Source organism: Balaenoptera physalus, assembly GCF_965194825.1.
Source record: "Balaenoptera physalus genome assembly, chromosome: 10".
Lineage (NCBI taxonomy): Eukaryota > Metazoa > Chordata > Mammalia > Artiodactyla > Balaenopteridae > Balaenoptera > Balaenoptera physalus.
In genome coordinates, this window is record NC_138889.1 from 88,107,615 (window position 1) to 88,133,020 (window position 25,406).

Here is a 25,406-nt window from a genome sequence, read left to right on the forward strand (position 1 = left end):
CTCTCAGGGAAAATTGCCCCTCTCAAAGTGGAACAAAACTGAAAAGGATGGTCCAGACATAACACTGAATGCAGTAAAGGGAAGTAGAGAGGTTTAAGCTTGGGAGGACCAATCATTCTTGCAGTAGAAAAGAAGAGGAGGAAGGGAGGCAGAGAAAGGGAATCTTGAGGAAAGGCAAACATTTCCTTTTGTAGCTCAACCCTTCCCGTTTTCTCTCCGACTTCTGGGGCTGATCTCAAAAGGGACATAGTCTGAGCAATGTAACACTAAGTATGTTCTCCACGTAGCCTGAAATTTTACTAATCAGACATTCTTCAACATTTAGATTCACCTGACGTTTTTTCTTTTTTTCTTCCAGTTTTATTGACATATAATTGACATACAGCACTGTATAAGTTTATGGTGTATAGCGTAATGATTTGACTTACATACATCATGAAGTGATTATCACAGAAAGTTTACTGAACATCCATCATCTCATATAGATACAAAATAAAAGAAAAAGAAAAAAATTTTTTTCCTGGTGGTGAGAACTCTTAGGACTGACTCTCTTAACAACTTTCATATATAACATAGAGCAGTGTTATTATATTCATCATGTTGTACATTACATCCCTAATACTTATTTATCTTATAACTGGAAGTTTGTATATTTTGATGATTTTCATCCAAGGTGGTCACCTAACCTTCACATTGAGCCCACCATATACTGGGTTTGCATAATCTATCTCATTTAATCGTAATCTTCTCTGCAAGATAAGCACTATTATAGCAAATTTAAAGATGAGGAAAAAGACCTGGAAAGGTATGAAATGCACCCAGAGTCACACGGTTAACTTAGTAGTCTCCTGATTCCTCCTTGACCAGTCTCCTTTTGCCACTTCCTGGCAGGGTCAGAGGACAAGAAAGGGAGGCTGTATCAGCAGGGCTGCTGCAGGTGAGGGGTTGGGGTGGAGGGCATGAGTCACACTGCAAACATCACAAATCTGTATGTTTATTGTGATGCCTTTCAGACATATGGCAGAAAAGTGTGCTGCCTCAACAAAATTGATATAGTAAGACAATTTTCTGACAGATGGAAGCAAAACATCATGAGAAGTGCCTTTTCTAATTCCAACAAAGGCTTTATTTGGGCTATTGGCTGCTTTGACTATTTTGAAACATAAAAATTTAAAGGATAGTTTAAATAGCATGCTTTCCTTAAGATTAAACTTGAATTTACTTGGAGGAATGGGTATTTTGGTCAAAGAAAGAAGAAGTGAAGCAGCAATCCCACTCCTTGACGTATACTCAGAGAAAACCATAATTCGAAAAGATACAGGACCCCAACGTTTATTGCAGCACTATTAACAATAGCCAGGACATAGAAGCAATGTAAATGTCCATCAACAGAGGAATGGATAAAGAAGATGTGGTATATATATGTATATATATACATACACACACACAAAATGTAATATTACTCAGCCATAAAAAAGAACAAAATAGGGACTTCCCTGATGGTGCAGTGGTTTAGAATCCACCTGCCAATGCAGGGGACACGGGTTTGATCCTTGTTCCAGGGAGATCCCACATGCTGCGGAGCAACTACGCCCATGCGCCACAACTACTGAAATCCGTGCGCCTAGAGCCCGTGCTCCGCAACAAGAGAAACCACCGCAATGAGACGCCCACGCACCGCATTGAAGAGTAGACCCTGCTCACCGCAACTAGAGAAAGCCTGCGCACAGCAACGAAGACCCAAAGCAGCCAAAAATAAATAAATAAATAAAATAAAGGAAAGAAAAGAACGCATTTAGTAAGAAATCTGTGATTTGGGCTAGATGCTTAAGGACAGACAGCTTAATTACAAATCCAGCTCCATTATTTACTGTGCAAACTTGGACAAGATTCTTCATCTCTCTGTGATTCAATTCCCTCGTCTATAAAATGAGGATAGTAATAGTTATCCTTGAGTAATTAAAAGCATTCAAAACATCATCTGGCAAATGGTAGGACTTAAAAAATATTTGTGGGGTGCACTTATATCACTTAAGAATAGTATGTTCAATCAAAGCTGTTTGGAGGAGTGAACATTTAACTTTGACTTTGAAGGGTGGTTGGGATTTCAATGATGGGAGGGCAACACTGATGACAAATGGCATGAGCATGGAGAAATAAAGGTTATCATTGGGGAAAGAGAAAATCACACCTTGGTAGGGTCACAGGGCATATAGGAAAAATGGAAGAAAGGGTTTTATGGAGTCCAGCTGCAATGTCCCTCAACAGCCAAATTAAGAAATACACACATTTTTAATAGGTGAAACAGTCTGAAGGTTTGTGAGCAGGGAAATGTCAAGATCAGAACAAGATCGACGGTTTATTTGTCTGTTTTGCATTTCCTTAGTTTAAACATTTTTTTCCCAATATAAAAACTATGCTACTCCATTAAATTGTATCATTAGTACATTTAACTTCTGAGAATTAAACTCCAGAAGCTCTGGAGAGGATGGAAAATGTAAACAGAATGGGTGCCGGCAGGCCTTTCTTCTCCAGAAGCTGATGCAATGGATTCAATCAAACTTGAAGGAGAATGCAACTAGAGATTATCATACTAAGTGAAGCCAGTCAGAAAGAAAAAGACAAATACCATATGATATCACTTATATGTGGAAGCTAAAATATGACACAAATGAACCTATCTATAGAAATAATGTGCCAAGGATTTTAAGGATTCTTCAACAAAGGAGATATCATTTGGGTGTCAGGTGAGTGGGTGTGTTAGTGTCTTCACCATCCTGGAGGAAGATATTAAAGATTTAACAGAAAAACTGTAACAAAGAGAGTGATTGCTAGACTCCATCTTAAGAAGATGATGAAACTGGAAAAGCTGAAAATGTATTATCTTCATAAATTTTCTTAAGCGCTCTAAGAGGTGAAACACATGAAACATTTACCTTATGACTACCTACAAATAGCAGATCATTAATATGTACATATTATTGTGTAGGGTTATATGCACAAAACAATGGTTACTATACCTTGGAAATTCACAAATCAAGGTTGAATTTTGCTATATGAGATTTTTTTTTTTTAATTTATTTTTATTTATTTATGGCTGTGTTGGGTCTTCGTTTCTGTGCGAGGGCTTTCTCTAGTTGTGGCAAGCGGGGGCCACTCTTCATCGCGGTGCGCGGGCCTCTCACTATCGCGGCCTCTCTTGTTGCGGAGCACAGGCTCCAGACACACAGGCTCAGTAGTTGTGGCTCACGGGCCCAGTTGCTCCGTGGCATGTGGGATCTTCCCAGACCAGGGCTTGAACCCGTGTCCCCTGCATTTGGCAGGCAGATTCTCAACCACTGCGCCACCAGGGAAGCCCACTATATGAGATTTTTGTGCTGACTGTAGTACCAAACTCCCAAATTAAGATGAGATTTGTGGGGCTTCCCTGGTGGCGCAGTGGTTAAGAATCTGCCTGCCAATGCAGGGCACACGGGTTCGAGCCCTGGTCTGGGAAGATCCCACATGCCGCGGAGCAACTGGGCCCGTGAGCCACAACTGATGAGCCTGCGCATCTGGAGCCTGTGCTCCGCGACAGTGAGAGGCCCGCGCACCGCGATGAAGAGTGGCCCCCACTCGCCGCAACTGGAGAAAGCCCTCGCACAGAAACGAAGACCCAACACAGCCAAAAATTAAAAAAAAAAAAAAATTAAAAAAAAAAAGAGAGATTTGTGCATTTCCAGATTAAGATGAGGTTATTTTTATCTGTGTTTAGTGGGAACCTTTTTTTTAAAGAATGGAAACAGATCTACAGGCTACAAAGAGTTACTTGAGTGGGTCTTTCTGTCATGCAAATGTAGGCAGCAGTGAGACAATCCAGAAGGAACGTTTTTTCTGATCCCACCTGCCCATCCCTGAGGCCCAGGTACACAAAGCTGATATCAAGGGAGAAAGTTGATTATTTGCATAAAGTGGCCAGGAGCTCCGAGGAGGGTGGAGACAGAGGCTCCCTGCTGAACCTCTCCCCTCAGAGATTTGTAGTTGGGAGCTCTTTCTGGTTGACTAAGTCCTCTTCTCCCCACTCCCCACCAAGGCAGGAAAGGATACCTAGGGTCTGGAGGAAGACAGCAACTACAGCAACAAATCCCCAGTTTCTTTGAGGAACAGGAATGTGGGTTGATGACTCAGGCTCTGTGACAAAATTCCAAGGTTCTTTTGGAGAAGTATCAGCCTCATCCCCTAAGGCTGGGGAGGGCCATTTCTGCATATTGGAACCTCTAGGTGCTAAATGAGGAACAGGGCAATGATGAACACAAGGTAAGTCGGAGGAGTGCTGTCCTCCTTTGGAGTAATTTTGGGGTGTGGGGGTTAGGGAAAGACCTGAGAGAGAGAGAGAGAGAGAGAGAGAGAGAGAGGGAGGGGGAGGGAGAGAGAGAGAGAGAGGGAGGGAGAGAGGTCTTGGATTTCACATTTGGGTGATCTCAAACAACTGTGACTGTTTGCACTCTGAGTTTATGGAGTGTTTCATACTGTTTACAGAGAAAATTCATTTGTTCATTTTACAAATATTATATTGTTACTTTTGTAAGCTTACTGTCTGGGTCAGGGTGAGGAGTAGGTAGAAGAGAAAGAAAACCTATAAAAAAGTATCTTAGATCGTGCTAAAACTTAAGGATAAAGATAAGGATAAAAAATGGGGAGTTTATGTGTATAGATAGGTGGTTATTGCTGAGGAAGGCTGCATGGAGAAGGGAAATTTGACTAAGGACCTGAAAAGGAGGTGCGTGGATACTTAGGGAATGTTTCAGGCACCTGAGGTACCGGAATGATCCAGGTACCTGAGAAGGGAGAGTGACTGGCGTCTTTGAGAAATTGTGGGTGGAGTGAGGAGACAGAAAGTGGGAGGTGAGCTCCTTGTGGGCCTTATAGACCATTTTAGGTCCATTGTACGTTTTTTTTAGCTTTTACTCTGAATGAGATTGAAAGGAAAATTTGAAAAATGCAGAAAAGTGGAAAGAAGTAAAATAGATGGTTTTGACACCAAAGCCTATAGCTTCTTTGATCATGCTGTGTCTCTCCTTAAATCCTTCAATAGCTTCCTTTGCCAGTAGAATGAAGTCCTAGATCCCAAGCTGGACCTCGCTTCTCCCTCTACCCTCATCTGCTTCTGATTTATCCTCTCACTCTGACTAAAAACTATCAGTTTCTCAAATTTGTACTCTTTATCACATTTTTTTTTCTACGTGACTTTTGCATAAATCTTACCTTCTGCCCTCAAGTGTTCTCTCTTTCTTTGGGCTAATTCCTATATCCTTTAGATCTCAACTTTAATTCAACCTGTGTACTTGCACATAGTCCTGTGCTTAGAAAGTCCCCATGATTGGTTTCACTCTCCTCTGTCACCAACTTGAAATCCTTAATAACTTTGAACAAGGGGACCCACTTTTTCACTTTGTACTGGGCCCTGTACCTGTATGTATATAACTGGTCCTGTTGATCATCTGCTATGCACCACTGCCTCAGTGCTGAGGATACAATGGAGTACAAAAAAGATGTGCTCTCTACTTTTCTTATTGGTGGAAGAGGTAGACATTAATCAAACAACCAGAAAATAAACATAAAATGGCAACTGAGAAAAATGCTACAGAGGAAAGATATATGGAAATTTGGCTTAGTCAGAGAAGTCAGGAGATTCTTCCCTGAGGAAGTGAGCATTTAGTGAGTCCTGGAGGATGAGAAATGAACCAGTCTTTCCATGGCTCCCCACCCCCCTGTCCCCCCCCCACGCCCCCCATTTGATTAGATTCTCCTGTTCTGTCCCCTCTTTCCACCCTGTACTTCTCTTTTATAATGCCTGTTATTATTACTAATTATTTGTATGATAGCCAACTTTCTAGACAGAATATAAGCTCACAGCGTGTCTCACTTTTCACCACTGTATTCTCAGATCATAGCACAGTGCCTAGTACATAGTGTTTAAGCAATATTTTTGAATGAAAAGACTATGAAACTTTTTGGCTATCATCTTTTTATTCATAAACTTTTTTTTCATGTACAATTTAGTAATCTGCATTTTATTTTATTTTATTTTTTTTTACCTTTGCGTTTTTTGTTTTTCAGTTAAAGATTTTTATTTATTTACTTATTTATGGCTGTGTTGGGTCTTCGTTTCCGTGTGGGGGCTTTCTCCAGTTGCGGCAAGCGGGGGCCATTCTTCATCGCGGTGCGCGGGCCTCTCACTGTCGCGGCCTCTCTTGTTGCGGAGCACAGGCTCCAGATGCGCAGGCTCAGTAGTTGTGGCTCATGGGCCCAGTTGCTCCGCGGCATGTGGGATCTTCCCAGACCAGGGCTCGAACCCGTGTGCCCTGCATTGGCAGGCAGATTCTCAACCACTGCGCCACCAGGGAAGCCCTGCATTTAATTTTATTTTATTATTTTTTTTAAACTATCACAACATTGTTGTTGTTTTTTTAAAATTTTTATTTATTTTGGCTGCGTTGGGTCTTCGTTGCTGGACGTGGGCTTTCTCTAGTTGCGGTGTCGTTGTGGAGAACAGGCTCTAGGTGTGCGGGCTTCAGTAGTTGTGGCACGCAGGCTCAGTAGTTGTGGCTCGCGGGCTCTAGAGCACAGGCTCTGTAGTTGTGGTGCACAGGCTTAATCGCTCCGCTGCATGTGGGATCTTCTTGGACCAGGGCTCGAACCTGTGTCCGCGGCATTGGCAGGCGGATTCTTAACCACTGCGCCACCAGGGAAGCAGTAATCTGCATTTAAAAAAAAACTTAACACTGAGAAAATTTTCCATTTTTTAAAACAAATTTCATAAACTGGCTAAATCAGGGGCTTTGAAGAATTATCTGGAGGTTGGTGTTCTGCATGGATTGGAGAGGGAGAGATTGGAGGTAAAGAGATTAAGTTAGGAGACAATAGGTATAAAATGGAGGAAGACCTGAACTAATAGTGTTCATTTACTTATTCAGCTATATTTACTAAGGACTTATTATAAATCAGCTAGTGTATTAGGCATTCACAATACAATCGTAAAAAAAAAAAGATGACAGGATCCTTTCCTGGAACCTACTGTGTCCTGGAAAAAAAAAAAATCCTTCCCCTTTTCAGCTTCCTTCATAGATGTAGCAATGCTGTAATAAGGAGAATGGAAGCCTTCCATTAGGGGTGACCCAGAGAAATGTTTTGCAAAAATTCTGAAAGTTTGAAGTTCTAGTGGAATATTTTCCTTGTTTCACTGATAGATTTTTCTATTATTGTAACTTTCTCCTTTGAGTCATGTTTTTATCCTTTTTTGGTTCTTTTAACTATTACTTTTTTAAAAAAATCAAAAGTAACTAAATACTAAGTAAAAAGGAATGGCTAATATGCTGCTATCTGAGAGACAGTCAGTGTTTTGTTTTTCTATTTTGGAAACCTTTGCAACTGGTTATCCTAACTTGAAGAAAACTGTTGTTCGAAAATGTTATTTCCTACTGCCTCAGGGCATACTATCCTTTTTCTCTTTTAAAGGTATTCTTCAGAATACTCTTCTCCCAGTTTGAAAAGCAGCAGGGAGTCAAGGTGTGGAATTAAATATGCAGCAATTTGCCACTCCCTTTAGGCCCTGCCTCAGTTACTGCAATAGAAAATGTCTGGGGATAAATCCTTGTGTGGTAGGTTCAATCCTCCTAGTGAAGATTATGAAGGGAACAAAGAGAGGGCACTTCCACTCCTCAGAGAAAGGTGTTCCCAAAAGGTTAAACACTAATTCAGGACAAAAAGAAACGAATATTTAAAAAGATTAACTCTGAATGATACTTAGAAGGTCAGTTGTTTGATAGGTAAGAGAAGGAGCGAGGGAGTGCAGACCTGGGCTTGGCTGTATAACCTTGGGTAGGTAACCTAAACTTCTTTGAACCCCTGCCCTACTTAAAGAGTTTGGACCAAGGATCTAATGTTCTTTCATCTCTAAAATTCTATGGTTCTGTGATTCCGTTGTTTGAGATGGGCCATTCTGTTGATTTCCTAGTCTCCATGAGGGAGGTAACTAGTCTCTGGGAGTGGAACTGACTACCTTGATGGAGAATTATCAACGCAGAGGTGGGTGAACTTGATATTTACGGGGGTTTGGACCACAGAGATGCTCTTGGAAAATTTCCACGCGGGCCTTTTCCTCGTTCTTTAACCTGATTTTACAATTCCCTTGACCCTTTGGGATGGGGGAGCGGGAAGGACCTATTTTAGACTAGGATTGTTCACTTTAAGCATTTCCCCTTATTATTAGACCTTAAAAAAAGAAAGATAGAAAAAAAAAAAAAGCCAAGAAACAGATCCCAAAGGGGTGGCAGGGGAAACTATGATTACGGGATCTCGAAAGGCCTGTAAAATCCGCTTCCGCATTTTCAGCCTTTCTTTGGTGTTAGGATCCTTTTACAATATATATTTTTGGCGGAGTGGGCCGAAGACTGAGGTTCGGAACAGTAAAGGGGGCGCTGGCGTGAGGGAGCTCCGGGTCAGACTCCCGCCGGCCGCCAGGCGGGCTCGAAGCTATCAACACAAGGGCGCGGCCGCGGGCGGGCGGGCCCCGGGGAGGGGCTTCACAGAGGCGCCGCGGGCCGAGCCGAGCGGGGCCGCCCGGGCTCGGCGCGCAGAGCGGCCGGGCGAGCGGTGGCGCTGCGGAGGCGGCGACCGAGGCCGGCGGGCGCGGAGGAGGGGCCCGAGAGTGGGGCGGCCGGCGGTAGCCGCCTCCGTGACGACTGCCGGCAGCGCAGCGACCTGAGGAGACCGAGCCGCGGGCCCCGCCGCCGCCGCCGCTCCCTGTTGTCTTCCTTCTCCTCTCTCGGCGGGGGCGTCAGGAATGGGCCCCAACCGCCGCGGGCCCCGCACCGCGCGCCGCCCGTAGGCCCCAGCAGTGGGAGGCCGGCCGCCCGACCTCTCACCACCCCTTCGCCCTAGCCAAGCCGTCCCCACCCCAAATCCCCGGGAAGGAAGATGAGGGACACGGGCCCGGCGCTCAGCAGCCAGAGCAGCAGCAGCAGCGGTCGGGGGAGGGTGTTTCGCCGTTTCCTCTCAGCCGCCAGGACAAGATGGCAGCGGCCGCGGAGAGGGGCTGAGCCCGGGCTGGGTGGTGCCGCCTGCTGAAGCGCCTGGCTCCCTGTCCCCGACACGGCCCCGCACCCACCCCGGACATGCTCAGGGCTGCGGCCGCCCGAAGAGGGGAGAGCGCAGGCCTCTAGGAAGGTAAGGGAATAGGGCGAGGGGCGAGGGGCGAGGGGCGTCCCCACCCCGGGGCGGGGGGACCGGCTCCACCGGCCGCGCCTGCGTTCCGGGGGGGGGGGTGGCCAGCGGGGCCCTCCCCCGGACCCTCGCGGGCCCGACGTCCCCGGAGCGGCCCGCACCCGTTTCGCGTCCTGCACCCCCATCCGCATCCCCTGTGCCCTCATGCCCCGCGTTTCCGTCCCGGTCCCCGCGGGGTGGCGGGGCCAGGAGTCTCCCTTGAGGCCGGGGCGCCCCGGGCCCGAGGCCGCCGGACGCGGGGGCCGCGCGTGGTTCCTGCGCGCGGTGGCGCAGCCTCGGGGAAGCCGCGCTTGGGCTGGGCCAGGCCGGGCGGCCCCTGCCGCCCCCTGCCAGGGTTGCGCAACGGCTCTTCCCAGCAACCGAAGTTTTGTTTAGTCCCACATGGGGCCTCTTCCCTCACCGCAGCCTGGGCCGTCACTACGGAGACCTCTTGTCTTTCATTAAAGGGGAACAAACACAAACACACGCACGCACGCAACTTGAGCGCCGCGGCCGATGGCTGCGTCCCTGGCTTTGTGGCCCAGTCCCCAGCGTCGCCGAGCGGCGGGTTTGGAGGGTGTCACCTCTGGGGACGTGAGTGCGTGTGATTGTTGGGGAGGAGAAATGTGATCCGCCGCTCCGCGTCCCCCGCCGCGGCCTGAGGAAGGCGTGGCGGCCGCGCGGCGGGTCTGCTGCCGGCGTCTCTCGTTAGGGTGGCGGCCGCCCGCTTCCCTTCGCGGCGCTGGGAGAACTCGCGGAAAGACTTTGGATGAGCGAGAATGTATGTTTTCCTGTCGGGAGGGAGACGGCTGTTTTAAAATGGTATGTGGCTCTTGGCCGAAGCCTGTTGTTTCCCAATCTTATCTCTGCTTGAGGAATTGCGCTTGAAGGGTGTGTGCGTAAATTACCTTGGACCTGTTACAGAGAAGTCATAACACGTTCAGTCCTTGAACCGTGTTTTCACAACCTCTTGCTGCCCTGTTAGAATTTATTTTTCCACCTGCCGTTCGCTGCTTCTCATTAAAAGGAGCTTCTTTTAGCAACAGTGAAGTTTTTCAGATTATCGTCTAGTTTACAGGGCAAGCTCATGGTTGGTTCTGTTGTCAGCTTTGATGTCTCTTTGGTCTAGGGCCAGAAAAGTTAGCTGGTAGAGCAGCCTGTGCCTGTGTTTATGCATACCTTCTAGTAGTTTGGAGATGGGGGTGAATTTTTTTTTTTTTTTTTCTATTTTAGGTATTTGCTTGTTAGGTCTAGCTTCTGAAGTGGAAGGATTTATATTTAAACCATTTCAGTTTATTTCCAAGATTTAATTGCTGGGCGCTTTAAAATTTTAAGAGATTCTCTTGATCAAATTTTTGATGCAAACTTTTAAACAGGATCGTTTTTTGTTTGTCACCCAACCAAAGACATTTTAATCCTGCATTCTCATTTGATTTTTCAGAAGCTAGGCATGCCTCACCATATGTTTGATAAGTCTAGATTCTGCTTATGCTTGCAAGTGCGGTGCTAATTTTATACAGTGAGCCATGATAAGATTTTGATAAGTCATGATTAAACTTAGTATTTAAGTAAACAAAATAAGACTGACCTTTTTTTGAAACATAGTTTTTATAGTTTTGTTGGTTACCTTATGTCTTTATATGCCACTTAAGAGTAATTGAAATGTAACCAACCAAATAAAGTTCCTTACTTCTAAATCAACAAAGTATTTTTTGGTATATTTATGGGTTCATTCCTAAAGTACAGGGAACTCTTATTTATGAAACATAATGCTCAACCTCATTGAAGTTTATTTTTCTTCTATTTTTGAAACTTGTTTTTAATTTGTGTTAAGGTAAAAGTGTGCTGATATATTTGATACTTTGGACATTTCATTGTGCAGTTTTTTCTGCATTTATGGGAAAATTGAATAATTTGTTCCTTAACTTTTTATACTCTAGGGACTGTATTTAAAAATTTTTTTGTGGAGAGCCTTAGATTAAAACTATGTTTTAGAAAGATAAAATGAGCTTGAAATCTAGAACAGAACCAGCCATTAAATATTTCAGATTTATATTTGGACATTGCTGACCAGCTAAACATGCATATTAGGCAAGCAGATCATAACATGGTGAGCCAGCCTTAGTCTATTGTCATAATATCTTTTCCATTGAATTTGTCATTATATTGCTTATAAACTAGTCATTGGCTTCTGGGCATGGAGTTTTAGAGTCACATAAAAGTGGATGGTTTTTATGAGATAATTCTTCTTGTAAACATGCTTGAAAAGAAGTTTCAGATCATACTATTTTAATTTTTTGGATCTTCTGTCATGGGGTATCATAAAACGGTGCAAATTACAGAGGTAGATTGCTGTAGTTAGTATGGCAGGGCACATAAGTATTTGTTGAATGCAGGTTATTGAAAGCCCGCCCCCCCCCCTTTTTTTTCTTGCAACTTAAAATAGCAACAGCTGTCAAGTGAACTTTTTGATTGAGCTTCGTTTTAAATATTTGATACATCAGCATTGAGGGCATCTATATGTAAGGGTGGAAGAGGAAAATGTAAATTTCAGAGTGCTAAAATGCTGTTTCCCAAGCCTGTTTCACATCCATTGAGTGGAATACTTGTTTGCATGTTATTTTCCATTTGAATATTAGAATGACTTATTCTGGTAACTTTTTTTTTTTTTTTTAACATCTTTATTGGAGTATAATTGCTTTACAATGGTGTGTTAGTTTCTGCTTTATAACAAAATGAATCAGTTATACATATACATATGTTCCCATATTTCTTCCCTCTTGCGTCTCCCTCCCTCCCACCCTCCCACCCTCCCACCCTCCCTATCCCACCCCTCTAGGTGGTCACAAAGCACCCAGCTGATCTCCCTGTGCTATGCGGCTGCTTCCCACTAGCTATCTATTTTACATTTGGTAGTGTAAATATGTCCATGCCACTCTCTCACCCTTTGGTAACTTTTTTTTTTTTAATGTGAGTTGTTTTTGTTTTTGTTTTTTTTAATTTTTATTTATTTATTTATTTTTTATTTTTGGCTGTGTTGGGTCTTCGTTTCTGTGCGAGGGCTTTCTCCAGTTGCGGCAAGCGGGGGCCACTCTTCATCGCGGTGCGCGGGCCTCTCACTATTGTGGCCTCTCTTTGTTGCGGAGCACAGGCTCCAGACGCGCAGGCTCAGTAGTTGTGGCTCACGGGCCTAGTTGCTCCGTGGCATGTGGGATCTTCCCAGACCAGGGCTCGAACCCGTGTCCCCTGCATCGGCAGGCAGATTCTCAACCACTGCGCCACCAAGGAAGCCCCAGGAAGCCCCCTTTGGTAACTTTTGAAGTTAACTTTTTTTTTTTTTTAAAGAAATTCACGTTCTTTTATTTATTTATTTATGACTGTGTTGAGTCTTAGTTTCTGTGCGAGGGCTTTCTCTAGTTGCGGCAAGTGGGGACCACTCTTCATCGTGGTGCGCGGGCCTCCCACCATCGCGGCCTCTCTTGTTGCGGAGCACAGGCTTCAGACGCGCAGGCTCAGTAATTGTGGCTCACGGGCCCAATTGCTCCGCGGCACGTGGGATCTTCCCAGACCAGGGCTCGAACCCGTGTCCCCTGCATTGGCAGGCAGACTCTCAACCACTGCGCCACCAGGGAAGCCCTGAAGTTAACTTTCTTAATATGCTTTTCTGATTGTAGCAGTTCACCACTGAGGGTGATGATATGGTAGATTAGAATTGCATTATTGGTGGTTAGTTAATTCAAAAGTTTTAAAAATAGTTTCCATTGCAACTTTACATACGTTTGAATTTGGAGATGAAAATGTCATGGCAATATTTAGATTTAAAGGTATTCCAAGGAACTGTGAAATTTTCCACATTTAAAAATATTCCTTCAGAATTATTCTTGCCTCTTAACTATTAAAGGACATAAAGTAACTTGCTACATGATTATATTGTTGCTGCCAAAAGAAATCTTCATGTATAATGTCTGGGTTTGCAGCTGTCCTAATTTCCTAATATCTGAAGTTGAAAGTCCCAGTGTGGTATGTTTAAATTGGAAGTTACTTTTGATGACAAATTCCTAGAACTTTGTTAAAATCAAGGAAGCTGTCAGTGTATTTTATTATTTTTGAAAGGGTGTTCCCTCCCGCCCCCCACCCCCACTTGCTGAAAGCTGTGTCATGGGGAACCCTTTCTGTATGACACATATGTAAGTCTAAATAAATTATTTGAAACGTCCTTACTGGTTCTGGATTCAACTGCTTAAAAAAATACATTTTGTCTAGTACCTTTAAGCATTTAACATAAGTTGAATATAGGGAATACAGATTTGGAGTAGAAGTTTTGAATCAGTGGAGGATTTTAGGATAGCCAAAGCACTTATGTGACCGACTTGAGGAAATACAGTCCACTTCTTTTGGTTGGGTTGGTATAATTAAGAGTGATTTGGGGGCTTCCCTGGTGGCGCAGTGGTTAAGAATCCGCCTGCCAATGCAGGGGACACGGGTTCAAGCCCTGGTCCGGGAAGATCCCACATGCCGCAGAGCAACTAAGCCCATGAGCCACAACTACTGAGCCTGCGCTCTAGAGCCCATGAGCCACAACTACTGAGCCCACGCGCGGCACCTACTGAAGCCCGCGTGCTCTAGCGCCCGTGCTCCGCAACGAGAGAAGCCACCACAATGAGAAGCCCGCGCACCGCAACGAAGACCTAACACAGCCAATAAATAAATCAATAAATAAAATTGTTTAAAAAAAAGAAAGAGTGGTTTGGGGAAGAACAATTTAATGTTAGTGTGCTGCTTCTGTAGCTTTGTCACAGCTGTTGTTTTGGGCTTTATCTTAATCACTGTTAGGACCAAGCTAGAACAGATATTTAGAGGATGTATGTAATACACTTTACCTAAATGTTTGTTGAATTAGGCCTTGACTGATTTAGCAGATCATGCTGTTCTCCTCAGTTGATACTTGGGCCATGTGTCACTACACAAAGGCAACATATTGCCTAGATTCTGAAGCATACCACTGTATGCTAGGGTGTTAGAGCCTCTGTTCTTACTACTTGTGTGGAAATTAAAAGAACTGGATGAGTATTGGAAATACTATATTTTTAGGGTGGCATTTGTAGTTTGGGGACAGCTAAGTCATTAAACTGATTTACTTTGTGTTTTATATTTAGTAGTTAATGCCAAGTCAATACTTTAGAAAGCTATCTTATTCTAACAGAGAAGTCTTTGAAATGAAACAAACCAAGGATAATATTTTTTACCTGAAATGTATTTTTTTTTTTGACCCAAATAATTTCTCTAATTTTCTGAGAATTTTTCACTCCTAAGGGAGACTGAATGGGAGGGAAGGTAGGGGGACAGATGAGGTAGAAAAAGCTGGGCTGTAGTGGGGGTGACTTAATTGGATTTGGGAGACTTAGAAATCTGTTTTGATTTAAATGTTCAAGTTGCTAGAAACCAGGGTTCTCTTAGTTATAATGTCAGTGAAATATTGTGGTAGCTATTAGCAGGGGCTAATCTTCATTGTGGTGCATGGGCTTCTCATTGCATTGGCTTCTCTTGTGTGGAGAATGGGCTCTGGGCGTGAGGGCTTCGGTAGTTGTGGCACGTGGGCTCAGTAGTTGTGGCTCGTGGGCTCTAGAGTTCAGGCTCCGTAGTTGTGGCACACGGGCTTAGTTGCTCTGCAGCATGTGGGATCTTCCCAGACCAGGGCTCGAACCCGTGTCCCCTGCATTGGCAGGCAGATTCTTAACCACTGTGCCACCAAGGAAGCGCCGTCTCTTCTTTTGAAGATTAGATTTCCAGATACTTTTTCATGTTGCATTTTCTTTGCTGCTTTGTCTTTTTTTTTTGTCTCCTTAACCAAAAAGGTTACACCTAAAAGAAGTGGAGATTTAGAGAAGCATAAAGAGAAGTATAATACTTTGCTCCTTTGAGCTCTCCTTTTTCCTTTAGGTAAGGATCTAAATTGTGAAAGACTGATTATTTAGTATAACCCATGGTCACATTGAAAATAAAGGATTGCCAGAGGTGGTCAGATAAATTCTTTATTTTATATAATTATTAATGCTGGAACACCTTTTCTAATTGGAAAAAAAATTGTTTAGGCTTGATTGATATTGAAATAATCAAATCAACAAAATATGAGTCACTGTCTCCCCCCCTTTAAAATTTTGTAGTCATTTATTATAAACTATATTTGATTACATGTGGCTTACCAAGAAAATTGTCTTTAGAATTTGATAGAAAATATAAAACTTGGCTGCATTTGACTAGCCAGTTATTCCCTTTTAGAAATTAAAAAAAGTATTTGTTTTACTAAAGACACTAATATTAGTTTTAAATTCAACTTCTTCCTACTTTGTTGTATATTATTCATAAATTAAACAAAATCTGTTGCAGTTTTTAAAAAACAGAATAGTAAACTTTGCAGAAAATAACTTGCTTAGAAAATGTTTTCTCCCCTATAAAGCAATTATTTTAAAGGCGTAAAAATTTCATTTGTGCCTACTTTGACTGTGTGTTATCTGTTTAATAATACAGTAAGAGTCTTGTAGGTTTGGTAGACTATACTACTTTAGATAAATAATGCTACAGTCTTAAATAGTTAATAAGTCAGATGGACTGATAACATATTGAAAATTGAACCTGACTTTCTACAGACATTTTTTTAGAGTATAATTTAATACTTCTGAGGACTTTAAATCTGTAATTTATTACAACTTCTATTGAGATTAAATAGGGTACAGTGACTTAAAATCACAATTGAAATTACAGGTTATATGCTAGATAGCCTATTGCTATGATGCTACGCTTTACTACATTCTCAAAACAAAACAAAACAAACACGTTTTGAGCCAACTTGTAATCAGTTTCATCGGAGACAGTACAACTATTTCTATAGTATATTAGTTGTAGTTTTGTATTTTAAGTTAGATAAGAATAGTATTGGGTTTAAAAGTGTTAGCTTTTTAATCTGGTTAGTATGCTTTAAATATTTTTTTGTAGCTAGATCACAGACTCTGACCGCAAATAAATGAATTTTATTATGGCAGGTAAAACAATGATAAAATAAGTGTTTGAAAACTATATTATCTAGTTTGAGTGCCCATTAAGTGCAAGGTGTACTGTGCTGTGAATGAAGAGAGTAAGACATGATGATCCCTACTTTGAGGAAGTAAATTTTATTTTTACCAGTTATTTTTACCAGTTTAGTAGTATAATTGCCTTAGAGAGACGTGCTGTATGTTAATTTAAATGAAGGAGTTGGTCATTTCTCAAATATGGTTAATCTAGTTCTCTTGTTCTCTCAGGGTTTTTCCTTCTGGACATGCACAATTCTTGCATTGCCTGAGAAAGTTGTTAAAGGTTTGCCTTTTCTAACTATATTATTACCTTCTCAGTTTGGAGTACAGAGATCTCCAAACCTCTCTCTTATGCCACCTGTGTAAAGAAAATAGGTGAAAACAGCGTATAGATAGAATTCCATTTTACGGTACTTTAAAAAATATTGAAATTGCTAGCTGTAACTTATTTTGAAACCACTATTCAGAAGGGATATTATTTGTGTAGTTAATTTGTGTAAATCCAAAGTCTGTTTAACTTGGAGTCCTTAAAAACAGTCGTGCAAAGGGCAAGTATTGTGTTGCTCCTATTATAGTTGTATATGATATATTCTTTTTCTTAAAATAAATAAATAAATTTATTTATTTATTTATGGCTGCGTTGGGTCTTCGTTGCTGCGCGCGGGCTTTCTCTAGTTGCAGCGAGTGGGGGCTACTCTTCGTTGCGGTGCGCAGGCTTCTCATTGCGGTGCGCAGGCTTCTCATTGCGGTGGCTTCTCTTGTTGCGGAGAACCGGCTCTAGGTGCGTGGACTTCAGTAGTTGTGGCACTCAGGCTCAGTAGTTGTGGCTCTCGGGGTCCAGAGCTCAGGCTCAGTAGTTGTGGCTCGTGGGCTTAGTTGCTCTGTGGCATGTGGGATCTTCCTGGAGCAGGGCTTGAACCCATGTCCCCTGCATTGGCAGGTGGATTCTTAACCACTGCGCCACCAGGGAAGTGCTGTATGATATATTCTTTACGAGCTTTGACAATTTGGTAACATTTTGATATTTTATATATGTGTATTTAAAATTGAATTCTTGGTTTTTTTGGGTTTTTTGTTTGTTTGTTTTGTTTTGTTTTTGGCTGCACACCCCGCGGCTTGCGGGATCTTAGTTCCCCGACCAGGGATTGAACTCAGGTCCCAGCAGTGAAAGCGCCATGCCAGGGAATTCCCGAAGATTGAATTCTGCATGGAAACCTACTTAGGGTGTTAGGGACTATAGCATAATTGGTTTGCCAATAGCTTTTTTTTTTTTAAATTGGAGTATAGTTGCTGCCAGTAGCTTTTGCGTAGAAAATAGTTGGAATGCTTGCTTTGTGAGTTGCCCTAAGCCTAGTGTGGCGTTGCTGAAAGTATTTCTAGTGGCTACTTTGTAACTTGTAAAATCTCTTTAAAGTATCTCATATCTGAAGGTATATCTAGCTTGAAATTGTTTCCTATTAATCTGACTGGAAGAAAATGAAATACCTCAATTTATAACCTGTTAAAAGGTAACCTAATACCTTAAGTTTTGGGGAAGGGTTACACTATAAAATATAAAATAGTATCTGAACTGTTCCTTGAGGTCAGAGACCATGTCTTAAAGGTTTTCTTTATATCTCCTAAAGTGCCTAGTTGACATTGGGGAATCAAATATAATTATTATAAAAGTAATCAAATACAAGCATTCTATACTCATATCCTTTAATCAAAGGATAGCGTCTTTATTGAGTAGCTTGACAGGTACCTCACCAAGCAGTTGTGAATGTGTCATAGACACATTTGACTTCCCAAAACTCTCCTCTTCCCCTCACTTCCTTAATTCTAACAGATGAGTCTATTTCTCATGTAGAGGTTAACAGGCATGAATTACTCCAAATTTCCAACCCTCTACCTCTGAGCATAACTTCTATCGGTACACACTTTGTGTTTTCACTACACTCTCAAGAAAAGAAATATCTCCTTCCCTCCAAGATTACTCCCTATTCTCTCTTATGGGTTTCATCCTGAATTGTGTTTTTCAGCATCTTGAACCTGTCCGATAACTTCAATTTCCCCCTTTTTCTTGGCCCTTTTTCTTCAGCCTTTTAAAATGGTCAGGTATCTGGCATCCTTAAACAGCCATCTTTTAATTGTGCCTCCCCAGGTCTGTGGACCTATCTTCCCTACTCTATTTCTTCCACACTTCGTAATGTGTACTCTAGCCTCTACTTGAATTTCTACTCACTTCTTAGCTCTTGGCAGTGTAGCTCTCTGGCCATGCCACTCTAGTGAAGTCTGATTTCAGGTAATGATAATGGCTTAGTGATAATTTTTACTCTTTGAATTTGCAAGGTTTCTATGAATAAATAATATTTTAAGTGATAACATTGTTATAAAATAACCATTTTGGCATATTCATCATGTATAATTAATATGTAATCATTACTTTTTTTTTTTAATGGTGAATTTTTACTGTATGTAACTTATATATATATCCATAAACCTGACTTTTTTTTTTTTTTTAATTGAAACACCTGATCCTTGGGTCATTTGCATTCTTAATTTATTTATTTATTTATTTTTGGCTGTGTTGGGTCTTCATTTCTGTGCGAGGGCTTTCTCTAGTTGCGGCGAGCGGGGTCCTCTCACTATCGTGGCCTCTCTTGTTGCGGAGCACAGGCTCCAGACACGCAGGCTCAGTAGTTGTGGCTCACGGGCCCAGTTGCTCCGCGGCATGTGGGATTTTCCCAGACCAGGGCTCGAACACGTGTCCCCTGCATTGGCAGGCGGATTCTCAACCACTGCGCCACCAGGGAAGCCCAATCATTACTTTTATAGCTGAGATTTTATCTAGCCTCTTATGCAGTTGCCTGAAAAATGGCATGAGGTCAGTTTTGGCCAATAAGAAATTTTTAGTTATTATCTGAGAATAAATTTCTCGTCAGTAAACTATAACTACTTTTTGGCCATTTTCAAATGATTTAACATGTTTTTCTATATTTTATGCCATGGGATCAATAGCTAGCCTTAATTTTGAACTTAAAATGTATTAGATATTACTTAGGCAACTTCAATCTGAACTAAACTTTCTTTTTTAAAAAATTTATTGCAGTATAGTTGATTTACAATGTGTTAATTTCTACTGTACAGCAAAGTGATTCCACTATACATATATACATATATATAGTGTTTTTCATATTCCTTTCCATTATGGTTTATTATAGGATACTGAATATAGTTCCCTGTGCTATATAATAGGACCTTGTTGTTGTTTTTTTATTTTTTTAAATATTTTTGTGGCCTGCCCATTGATTTTTTAACAGCATATTTTAATCAACAGAAGGTATTAATTGCGATGTTTTGTTTGTTTTTTAAATTAATTAATTAATTAGTTAATGGCTGTGGTAGGTCTTCGTTTCTGTGCGAGGGCTTTCTCTAGTTGCGGCAAGTGGGGGCCCCTCTTCATCGCGGTGCGCGGGCCTCTCATTATCGCGGCCTCCCTTGTTGCGGAGCACAGGCTCCAGACGCGCAGGCTCAGCAATTGTGGCTCACGGGCCCAGTTGCTCCGCGGCATTTGGGATCTTCCCAGACCAGGGCTCGAACCCGTGTGCCCTGCATTGGCAGGCAGATTCTCAACCACTGCGCCACCAGGGAATCCCCCTTGTTGTTTATTGATTCTATATACAATAGTTTGCATCTGCTAATACCAACTCCCAATCCATCCCCCCTTCCCCCTTGGCAACCCCAAGTCTGTTATATCTGTGAGTCTGTTTCTGTGAATTAAACTTTCTTTTTTTTTTTTTTGAATTAAACTTTCTTAATCATCTTTTTATCTTTTTATATGTTTATGGCATTAAAAACCCTCTTTAGCCAGATAAATCTGAATAAGTTTTTGTCATTATAATTCTGATACATATAATTGTATAGTATCCTATATGACAGTGTGGCTTTTTACACCAATATAAAAATTTTTTTTCAGTGTGTTTCTGTGGAGCTTGTAGAAGAAATATTTATGTGACCCTTGCTAAATGCATATAAATCTGCAGTTTTAGTTCACAGCTTATTATATGCAACCCAACAATGTCACTTTAAGAAGTTAATGATTAGTGGTAGTCAGAGCCAAACAGAAGCAGTTCTGATAATTTCTAAGAATTCAGTGTCCTTTCTTAGAGAGTACTTTGTTTTTTTAAAAATTTATTTATTTATTTATTTTTGGCTGCATCGGGTCTTTGTTGCTACCCGAGGGCTTTCTCTACTTGCGTCCGGGGAGGGGGGGCGGGGGGGGTGGCTACTCTTCTTTGTGGTGCGCGGGCTTCTCATTGCGGTGGCTTCTTTTGTTGCGGAGAGCAGGCTCAGTAGTTGTGGCGCATTTGCTCCGCGGCATTTGGGATCCTCCCGGACCAGGGCTCAAACCCGTGTCCCCTACTTTGGTAGGGGGATTCTTAACCACTGCGCCACCAGGGAAGTCCCATCTTTGGGAGTACTTTTGAGAAGCTGATTGTTTTTTTTACTCTTTAGGGCTTTATGAATTACGTTGTTCTAGTTTTTTCTGGCTTTCTTAAGGATACCTTTTGTGAATCTCTGCCCTGTCCTCTTCCTCAAATTTTTGTCATGAGAATAAGAATGAATCTTTATTTTTCTTAACATAGTCTCATTTTTGTTCCTTCTGTTGTTTCTCACTTGATACCATAGAGAGTTTCCTGAAGCACAGGATTTCCTGATGCCATTGTGAAAGATCATCCTCAGTTCATAAGGTATATATGACATTTAAATTTTGAAACTCAAAGATTTCTGCATTTAGAAAGGTTTTTGAAGGTACTTCACTAAATTCCTAAAAAAGGGCATTTATATAAAGCGGCATATCTGGCAACCAAATATGAATAGAGAAAACATAATTGTAGGGAAGAAAAAAACAGCTTTGGATTTAGCAGTGTAGGTCACATCATGACCATGTAGGGTCTTAACATAATTTGGAAAGAACAAGTAGTTGAATTTTTTGTTCCAGTTTATTTTTTCAAGCCCTAAAATGTTTTTCATAAAGATTTTTTAAAACTAAAAGTACTAAAATCAGGCTTATACAGCTGTAAATTTTTGTCTTTTCAGCTCTTAGAAATGCAAAACTGTTGTTAGTGTGTGCCTGGTAGGGGGGCAGCTACTGTTACCACTTCACACTGGTTTTTAGACTTCTAATTCTCGTAGCATACATTACTCTGGAGTGATAGTACTCTTTGAGTAGTACTGAATGTAGAATGCTGTACAAAAGGCGAATGTAAACGTTGTTTATTTAGCATAGCCCATAATTTAGAAAAGTTTTATAGAACTTGACCTTTAATTCTGTAAATATTCATTTAGAACTTTGAACTATTATCTCTTACAAAAACCTTATTTGTCAGCATAATCTTTTCCTTTATATTGCTTTATCAACAGTGGACATTTGATCAAATTATTAATCTACGATTCAGCTTCCTCTGAATTGTTTCAGAGGTGTTTTAGGTTAGGAGATATTCTTCTGGTAAGGATCATTTGACCTTTGCCTTCTTAATCTTTAATAATTCAGGTTCTAAAGGATTTTTATAAGAAATAAAAGTTTTGTGGTGGTTCTTTTGGGACAGATTTCCTACAAAGTAGAAAATAATTCATTTGGCTTTCTAGTAAGGGAGTTGTTCATAACCTAAAGATGTAAAGCTGTTTAATTTTTCTAGCAATCCATTGGTAGGTATTTTTATTGATAGATATTGTGTGATAAATTTAAATAAAGTTTACTTTTGTACATGTTTTATAAACCAGATGTGAGTTATTAATCTTAAAGTTTACTTCAATAAAGAGTGCTTCAGGTGAACTTTTCATTTTTATTCAACTTTTCTGTCGTTTCCATATCTGAGTTTTGATTTTTATATAGCTTTAAAAAAAATCTAGAGAATTATATGCTTTAGTAAGCGTAGTTCTTAAGCACTGTTTTTAATTAACTCTTTTCTAGCCTTTCTAAAGTAAAAACTTGTATTAGCAGGGTGAATTCTAGCAGCTTTGAAATGTCCAACAGATCACTTTCTGTTCCAAAAGTTGGAATGTTTTGCTAAGTCAGATGAAGCTTGTTATTTAACATGCTGATTTGTGTTATAGTCAACACATTCCCTAGATGCTTTGCTCACAATACTGCTGGAAAATACCCAAGACTTTAGTGTTTTCAAATAAATGTTTTGTGAGTACCTGAGACAGCAGGTTTATTTTATGAAGCTTTACAATTTGTGGTGGTTCATTTATATGAAAAGGTTTCTTACATGAGATGTTTTAGTGTCAGTAATTTCCTGGATATAATACTGGTAAAATGACCTGTTTAATGATATAGGTATTAAAATGTCCAATGAAGAGTTAAACTTACTATTCACACTAAAAACTTATTTTCTAGTGTACCTTGTCTTTTATTTCTAAGAAGACATGCTGTTTTGTCTTTTATAAATATGCACTTTAAACAAAGTAAGTGAAAAATGGAAGTGTAACTAGATACTGCTTTTTATTGCCTGAATATTGCTAGTCATATAGTTCCATTTTCTAATTCCTATTGTAGAGCCTTGTATAGACTAGTACTAAGGTTCTCTGTCTTTCAAGAATGAAAAGACCTTTTTAGTTGAATTTATTGGACTTAAAATACTAATTTTAGTCTGTGTGCGGACTTCTCATTGCAGTGGCTTCTCTTGTTGCGGAGCGCAGGCTTTAGGTGCGTGAGCTTCAGTAGTTGTGGCTCGTGGGCTCTAGAGCTCAGGCTCAGTAGTTGTGGCTCACGGGCTTAGTTGCTCCGTGGTGTGTGGGATCTTCCCGGACAAGGGCTCGAACACGTGTCCCCCGCACTGGCAGGCGGATTCTTAACCACTGTGCCACCAGGGAAGTCCCAAAGTAATACTTCTAAATGAAAAGATTTCCTCTCACTGTTTATGAATACTTTTTTTTTTTTTTTTAAATTAGTGCTGGCACATGATCCCACGGACTTGCTCTGTGCCTGAGAATTCTGGATTTTAGGTGATCTGGGCCATGCCTAAGATATTCAGCAGTTCATTCCCAAATGAGTAACCCTTGAAGAGCAGCTTTGTGTAAGAAAAACATTATTTTATGCCTGTCACTCATATACTCTTTTTTTTCTGTTTAAGTTGTCACTTGACAATAATTCAGACCTACAGAAAATTTACAAGAATAGTACAAAGAATTCCTCTATATTTTTCACCTAGATTCTTCAAATGTTAACATTTTACCCCATTTGCATTTACCTTTTCTCTCTATATCTGTATTTTTTCCTTCAACTTTTTGTAAGTTGCAGACTTGACGTCCATATACACCTGATTTTTTTCCTAAAAGCAAGATTGTTTTGTTTTATGTCTATGTTTTCTGTAATCTGAAAAGTTTCTCAGTCTTTGTGTTGTTTCCTGATATTGACATTTTGAAGAATACTGCCAGTTATTTTGTGGCATGGCTCTCATTTTGGATGTTTGTTTTCTTGTGCTTGGAAGTTATCACAGTGACATGTATTCCTCTCAGTACATCATACCAGGAGGCACATGATGTCGATATATATCCTATTACAAGTGATTTTAACATTGATCACTTGGTTAAGGTGGCATCTGCTGGTTTCTTCCTTTTGATTCGTATGTATCTTGTGGGAATGTACTTTGAAATGTATGACCATGAAGGGTCTTGCAAGCTAACAAATTAGCCATGGCTGCTGGCAGAAGATAGACTCTGAGGTCAGAGCTAAAGGACTTTCGTACTCAGCGATAGTGGTAGTCAGTGTGTTAGTATTTCCTGTTTCCCCGATTCAGTTCCTACAGGGTGCTGCAAACAGGGCCCGATGACTCCTGCACAAGAGGAGTTGCGCTCCAGGAGGGGAACCCTAGGTTTAGGAAACTTTTATAAGGGGCAGTGAGCCTGCCTGCCATGCACCCAAGAAGGAGTCATTATCTTTTGTTACCCTGGACATGAAACAACCTGCCCTTTGCTCAGGAGGAAGACGCTATCTCTACCTTCAAGGCTGTTCAGTATACAAATATCCTTGAAAGGAGACTGCAGAACAAAGGCATTCAGTGTCCCTGCTTGCAAGACATGGAGAAACATGAGAGATCCATGGTGAATTGTCTCCCAACAATAATATCCTGTTATTCTTGAAACTTTCACCCACTAGTTTTTTTTTTTTTTCCCCTTAAATTTTACTGGAGTATAGTTGATTTACAATGTTGTGTTAGTTTCAGGTGTACAGAAAAGTGATTCAGTTATACATATACATATATTCATTCATTTTCTCACCTGCTAGTTTTTGCATCCATTGATAATTCTTGTTTGAATCAATTATTGTGATTGTTGCCAAATAGTTAATTTTTAATTCTATCATTCCTTTATGTTTATTAATTGCTTTTCCCTCTTTCCTGACTTATTCTTCACGTCCCTTACTTATGCCCTCTAGGATAACTTCCCAAGTAAACTACCTGAATGCAGGCCTTTTTATAAGAGTCTACATTTAAGGGAACTTGGGCTAAGTCACAAGGTACCTCAAACTCAGCATGTCTAAAATTGAGTTAATTTTTCCTCTCATTTCTCCTCAAAAAAAATTTTTTTTTGTTAACATTTGGCTATCAGTTTTTCAAGCCAGAAACATGGTTGTATCAATTCCTTCCTTCCTTCACTCGTCACCAAGTTCTGTGGTTCTATCTCCTAGCTACCTATAGCTAACTATTGGTAATCAGTACTCTCTCATTCTATTACTACTGCTTTTGCTCGGTCTCTGATCAACTATTATCTGGATTATTACCCTAGTCTTTCAACTGTTGTTTCTATTTTTTTTTTTTTTGGCCATGCTGAGCGGCATTTGGGATCTTAGTTCCCCGACCAGGGATTGAACCCTTGCCCCCTGCAGTGGAAGTGCAGAGTCTTGACCCCTGGACCACCAGGGAAGTCCTCCATTATTGTTTCTGTCCAGTTTATCCGTCACAAATTTGCCTGAGTAATCTTTCTAAAATACAAATATGATTATATGATTTTTCTATTTAAAACCCTTCAGAGGCACCTCATAGCTCCTTACTATGGAAGACAAAGTTCTTCATGATCTTTCTTTTTAAGGTTGTCTTTCTTCTT

General features: G+C 41.0%; 1 protein-coding gene and 1 long non-coding RNA gene across 5 annotated transcripts in view; one reads left to right on the top strand and one right to left on the bottom strand.

The window, feature by feature from the left end:
* Window positions 1-6,455: 6,455 nt before the first annotated feature.
* LOC309636892 lies at window positions 6,456-9,782 on the bottom strand. The gene is made up of 2 exons (XR_014250281.1): window positions 9,665-9,782; window positions 6,456-6,740 (listed from the first exon to the last, which is right to left on the bottom strand). It is a non-coding gene; the product is annotated as an uncharacterized lncRNA (long non-coding RNA).
* HIPK3 (homeodomain interacting protein kinase 3) overlaps window positions 8,601-25,406 on the top strand; it is a 95,641-nt gene continuing 78,835 nt past the window's right edge. The window contains exons 1-2 of one of the 4 annotated variants that reach the window (XM_082410409.1): window positions 8,601-9,207; window positions 20,985-21,046. The gene's annotated coding sequence lies outside the window, so the exon portion shown is untranslated. Of the gene's footprint in view, window positions 9,208-9,936; window positions 10,066-20,984; window positions 21,047-25,406 lie in introns of those variants that run through there. The other 3 variants (XM_082410408.1, XM_082410411.1, XM_082410410.1) reach the window with 3 other exon arrangements.